The following is a 6,778-nucleotide window of genomic DNA, read 5'->3' on the forward strand; positions in this document are numbered from 1 at the left end:
CAGATCTGCACACACATTGAACATGGAATGTTTGTGCTTGTGAACATACATCATTGTTGCTTTATTCTCAGGAAGCAAAGCACTTAGTGTCCTTCCTGTCATCCCATACACTTTCCCTCCTGCTTGTCAGGAGGGGGAAGCAAGGGTCAGAGTGGGAATTGGGAATGGCGCTGTGTGACTTTGGCATGTGACAGGATGACAAGCTTGGGATGGAACGTGGCAGCATCCCTATTGCCAGGCACAACAGTATTGCTGGATCAAAGACAGGAGAGGTGGGGCTGGTGCTCAGAGAGGCAGCCAGTGAGAAGCACCACAGGCATGGAGCGGGCGTGATTATGGGTGGGTCTGCACCACCATCTCTATGATTGCGGTTTCAAAAACTACATAACTCCAGTGTTATGGCACCATCTACATCTGGACGTAACGCTTCTGTAGCCAAACCTCTGGGCTTGGTGGCAAACCTTACTACAAACCAAAGGGTCAAAATGGAGTTTGGTGAGGCAAATTGCAAGTCACTTTCACAGCAAAACCATGGTTCCACGCATTCTGATGTAATTGAGTTTCAACCTCTGCCCCATGTAACTCTGGTTTTGCATTACTTTTGAATTCAGCTATGAGACCCAACATGGCTGCTGTTTAAGTCAGCAGTTCAGATAAAAGCCATTTTCTGATTCTGCTTGTTAATGGACCAAGTACAGAGTGGACCTCATGATTCATGATTCAATAAATTAAATAAATAAATAAAATAAATTTGTCATTTCACCCTCTGAAAGTCAGTGGAGGCACCAGAAAAAATGATTGGTGTCACAGAAGTGGTAAAGTGCACTTATGGGTGGGCAATCTATGTCATACATATTAGATTTCTGAAACAGAACTGAGGGGGCAGATGGATGGCAAACTATGTGTCTGGAGGGATGCCCCACCCCAACCAAGCCACCTTTGCTGAAATTCTTTAGGAGGCATCACCGAAAAAGAGAGGTGGGACCTTGCTGTCCAGCACACAGAAATTACCATTTTTAGAGTTCTATATCATATATAAATATGCTTGTGTACAATTTTTCTGTTTCACAATGTTCAGCGTGATTCCTGATAACGGTAAGAATAAAGAACAAGCTAGCAACTTGCATGTCAAATGCCAGTGAGCTATTTAATTATGGCAAGCTATTTAATTATGGCAAGCCACTCCTAGTGCTAATGATCTCATCTGCATTATATGAGACAGTCCTGTTTGTATCCTCCACTGTTTCTCAAACATGTTGACCTTGAACTCTCTCCTATTTTCCTCCTAGGGTTGCTTCAGATTGCTCTTCTCTTTGTTGTTATGTTTTCAATTGTTTGAAGAATGCTATATGCATAGTTGAATAAAAATGGAAAAGTAAACCATCTGTGACAACAAACAAACAGGAGTGATTTTGCTTCAGCTTAGTGGTGGCACCACAAGTGGCAGGAGGGAAATGCCCTCCTCCTAAAAATCAAGGACTAGGTTGGTTTTGTATGGGAGGAAACAATCACACCAGAAATGGTGGCCCAGGATGGTTCCAAATACAATAGATTGCCAGGGCCAAAGCACCATTTACTTTAAGGTGGCACAGGAAGGATTGATTATTCCAGAGGAAATGCAAGCAGATTACAGTGTAAATCTTACATCAAAGAAATAAATGATTGGCATTAAAGCTATTGCCTTGACAACATCAATAGCAAATGGAGCTGTTTGGGTAGCTGATATTTGGGACCCCATCATCATACAGCACATCCATGACTCCTTCACAATGCTAAATACAAGGACAAGACCTTTCATTTGACACAGAAGTGCAACTACACCTGAACTATGTCCACAATTGTACATTCTCGCAATGGAGCCACAATGCAGGTAACTAGGCAACCGATAATCAAAACAAATGTGGTCACTTGATTATTTAGGGTGCATTCTTTGCTCGAAGGATCTGGGTTTTGCAGGCACCTGTCATGTAAGTGTCTGTCTGACATATTTGTCCTAAAATGATAGGCACCATATTATCCCTCTAGTTAGTAATTGCTTTACATTAACTAGGAAGTTGTATAATAAGCATGCAATTGTCTGTGACTCATACTACGTTATGGTTGCTTAAATCACATTTCAATGAATGTCCAGATGGCCTAGTCATCATGAATAAAGTGCTCAATTATGGATTACAAATGTTACAAATAAGACATTTTTTTCCAGATGCCAAGCACTGACTTCATCTGTGCACATGGGTTCATCTTAGATTTTGCTACTTTCCATGTTAGATGGAAGAATTTTGCCCTATTCATATTGAAATAGAAAGTTCCACTAAAACAAAAAACAAAAACAAACCCAGCGCTAGTTATGAGTATAAATAGAACCGGGCAGGAAAGCAGCACCAATAACAGCAATGTGTGTGGCTGTCCAAGGGCCCAGGAGTGCTCTTGAAGAAAACAAAGAGATTTGAATGTGTGAGGAATCAGGAACCCAGCCCCATCAGAAGATTCAGACAATACTCAGAACAGAGGGGACATATCAAAAATAACAGAACAAAACAGACTACAGCAAATGAGAACACTATGGCCAAGAGGGGGGAAAGACCTTAAGCAACAAGCAGCAGCTGGCCAAGAGATTCATACAGGAAACCTCACAAGTGAGAGATCCTTATTTGGATTTGAGAGCAGGGCCCAGTCTAAAAGGCGACCTGTGTGCTTTGCTGAATTATATAAGGCCAAAAACAGAAGGGCTCTGGCTGAGAAGGGAGAGCTACTTTTTCTTGGAAGGGTCTAAGGAAGGCAACCATCTAGAGAGATGCAGAGTCGGAGAGTCACTGGAATTCCTTTGCGGGCAACCTAAGATGGATTCCTGCTAACTAATCATGCTTTTTCCCTGTGGATAGCAAGCAATCCAGACTTGGGACAAGCTTGAGAAGCAGAATTTCCAAACTAACTCACAAAATAAAGTATGTAGAGACAAATAGTAGCGACTGACTGTTGTGCCTTTGTCCTATAAAATGAATATCCCATCACTTCTGGGATTCCAAAAGCATCGTGGAACAACCTCATCCAACCCAGAGCAAGATATTCCTTTTTACCAGCCCATCTTTAAAGTCTGGCTAGGCTTCTAGGAAAATCTAGTCGGGAGGGATTCATAGGTAGGTGTGTTGGTTCATGGGGGTGGGGAGAATCCATAAACCATGATCAAATAAAACTTTATAAGGAGGACCAAATGAAAAAGAAATAACATCTTAAGCAAGCTTTCAAGTTCTCCAGAACTCTCAATTCAGTTTGGATGGTAAGCAAAGGGAAAAGGTAGACTTAAAATCTGCAGCTTATAACACTCTTAAGATGGAGTACTGGGAAAGCAGCAAACTCATGATGATCTAAGTGATACACACAATCTCAGGCTGGGATAACCGTTATTGTAGCTTCTTCATTCCAGAAGTTCTCCGTGGAACCCAAGATTGCTGCTAGCATCTATCTATCTACTTATCTATTTAACATATTTCTATACTGCCCAAAATTTGTGTCTGAGAGGTTTACAATCTAGTGGGGTGAACATGAAGCCACAGACTTTCAGGGCCATTTCAACACCACCCCATCCAGCCATCTCTTTTTTTGCTTTGCTTAACATCCAGCCTGATGGGATGTTCTGGATAATTCAAAAGCTTGCAGAACAAAAAAAGCTTGCTTACTGTCATTGTTCAGGCTGCTTTTCAGGTCAACCTTTCCCAAGCTCAGCCCACCCACCCTGCCCACTGCAGAGGGGCAGCCTTTGGTCACTGGCTGGATAACATGGAAATTGCAGTTCACAATATCTAGGGTCCCAAAGTTGGGAACCTCTGTCCTAAGGGGATCAGCCACTACATAAGCTGGCCCAGAAGCTGGTCTATTGTCCCATAATGCTATTACATTATTACAATTAAGTTTATTTCAGTCTGGTCAGTGCCTTGATAGGACATTGCTCAACTTTCTAAAGCAGAGCAATACAACTTCAGATCTCCAGATGATGTTGGACTACAACTCCCATAATTCCTGACTATTGGCCACTGTTGCTGGGGATGATGGAAGGTGTAGTCCAACAACAGCTGGAGGAGGGCTGAAGTTGTGCAGCCCTGTTCTAAAGGAAAAGTAGGATTTAAGTACAATATATGTCTACACTACATACTGAGCTTTCAACAGGAGTAGACCCACTTTCCACAGAGATGATCTTTTAGATTACTACAAGCATAGCAAAGACTAATTCAGTTACGAGCTACACTTTTCAGCACACTTAGTAACAAACAATCCAGTCCTATATAACACCCATATGTCAAGGTCACACATCATGAGATTAGAGATGAGAGAAATAAATCTGAAATCAACATGAAGATACAGCCAAAGGAATTTTAAAGAACCAAGAGAAGTTGGAGAGGAACACATTAGATATGGGCAATCAGATTAATCAGGAAACAAGAGGATGAGGAACCCTTCATATTAATTTGAATAATGAAGTAGACAACTAGCTATTTTGATACAGTACATAATGTAAGGATAATAGGTGTTCAGGATTCAGTTGCCAGATAGATCATTTTAAATACATTCCCAACACTGTGGTAAAAGATGCACAGTATACATTGTCTAGGAGAGGCAGGCAAAGGCTTCGTCTTTATACCTGTAGCTATGAAGCCTGGGACTCGCCCCAACTCCCAGTACCCTCAGTGTCCATGTGATATCAACTGTCCTGTGGGAGGATGGAGGAGGAGGAAAGCAAAGACACGATTGTCTACATGTGCAACTGAAACATTTGGGGCTGCCCCCTCTCCATACACAGAACTACAGTAGTTGCTGTATGAATATTTTTGTTAGAGTTAAGTTCCTCAAACTCCATCTTATATACCTCTAAAATTGATCCATTTTGCATCTATCAAGACAGAGGCTCAAGAGAAATAGGTGCATCTCTAACTCTGTTATCCACCCTAAGTCTTTGGAACAAGTCTGAATTTAAAAACACAAAATTGTGTGTAAGTATCTGCCTGTTCTTAAAAAAAAACTAGACATGTCAGTGACCAAATAAGATGTACAGTATGGGCACAATTAGCCCAATGTTCCCCTGCACACAGCTCCAACTGTAGCCATTGGAAGCTATGCAAGAGCACCATCATTTCTAATCCTTGTAGAAGCACTCTTAAGGTTTAAGTACCACAGACTATCTTAGGAGGTGAACAATGCATTGGTCAATGGTTTTACTAATGTTTGCCAGCTTGCTCTAGTAAAACTCCAAGGATATATTTATTCAAAAATCCTTTAAACCCATCACAACTCAGCCATTGTCAATGGAATGAGATTTCTCCAGATGTGTAAGGCACTTACAAATATAGGTTGACATACTTTACAAGAGTACATCAACCTAGGAACATTCCTATATCCAAAAGAAAACAAACTTGGAAAAAATGCTGTATAACAATTGGTCTTACTAAAAAGAAATATCAAAACGGAGGAGCCAGTACCCTCCATGCAATGGTCTTCGAGATACCAAATAACAAAGAACTTTAGATTTCCCAGGTGCTATTTTGTAAGAGTGTACCTCTTGGGAGGATAGATGTAGGTTAATGGAATCTTAATTAGCTACTAAACTTGGAGTTGACACATCACAGCCAGTTTTGTCTTTGCTTCCCCATGAAGCTTCTACCACAGCTTTTCGTGGTCTCTTCTAGGCTTCTCCAGCCAGTGCAAGAGGAGTACACAAGTAGTGGCTGTTACTCTCAGCCTGGCAGCATAGTTTCCTCAACACTTCCTTGTTTGGGTCATATGTCTGCATTTTATTATACAATCATTGCAGAAATCAGGGGCACCACTTATTAGATCACAAAAACCTATAACTGTATGCATTTTTCTTTTTTTATTTATTGAAATCTCAGCAGGATAGCTTGAGGAAGGCCCTTGAATATGCCTTAAAAGGTGTTCAAGTCTTGCTTTTGTTCAATTTAAAAAACAAAAAACAAAAAACCTCCACACCTCCATGGGAGATACAGATGAGAACTGTTTGTGCATAAACAAACAAAAACTTTAGCAGCTGAAATACCAACCTGTTTAAAAGGAATTAAACTATCAGTAATATAGCAACACAGAGTTTAAGATGGACAAGTGTTTGAACTGGCATGCCAAAGGAATATCAAAATCACGCACATACTGGGAGATTGCAATGACTGCTTCACCACAAGCTAAGGCACCATAAGTTTCTGATGTGTTCCTCCCACTGTCACCACACCCTGTCATGTTGTTTTGGGTCATGCTGTTATTCAAATTTATCTTTAGCTTGGTTTGGCAATTACCAGTGGGTGGTAATTAATGACATTCCTGCATGCCTAAGGATCTGAAACAGGTTTGGACTAATGGCACTGGGAGGAAATGTCTTGACTAGTAAGCCAGAGGTTGCGGGTTGGAATCCCCGCTGGTATGTTTCCCAGACTATGGGAGACATATTGGACAGCAGCAATATAGGAAGATGCTGAAAGGCATCCTCTCATACTGCACATGAGATGGCAATGGTAAACCCCTCCTGTATTCTACCAGACAACCACAGGGCTCTGTGGTCGCCAGGAGTCAACACCACTTCGACAGCACACTTTACCTTTAAGGGAAGAGGAGGAGGAGGAGGAGGTGGTGGTGGTGGTGGTGGTGGTGATGGTAGTTTTCCATTTAGGCAGAAAAACAATTTTGGAAAGCTCATATGAAGCAACGTTTGGGATCTCCAAAGCATGCTATTGCCTGTGGGAGACTAACGTTGCTTTAAGAACTAGCACTGCCTACCTAT

Source organism: Hemicordylus capensis, chromosome 2, assembly GCF_027244095.1.
Source record: "Hemicordylus capensis ecotype Gifberg chromosome 2, rHemCap1.1.pri, whole genome shotgun sequence".
Taxonomy (NCBI): Eukaryota; Metazoa; Chordata; class Lepidosauria; order Squamata; family Cordylidae; genus Hemicordylus; species Hemicordylus capensis.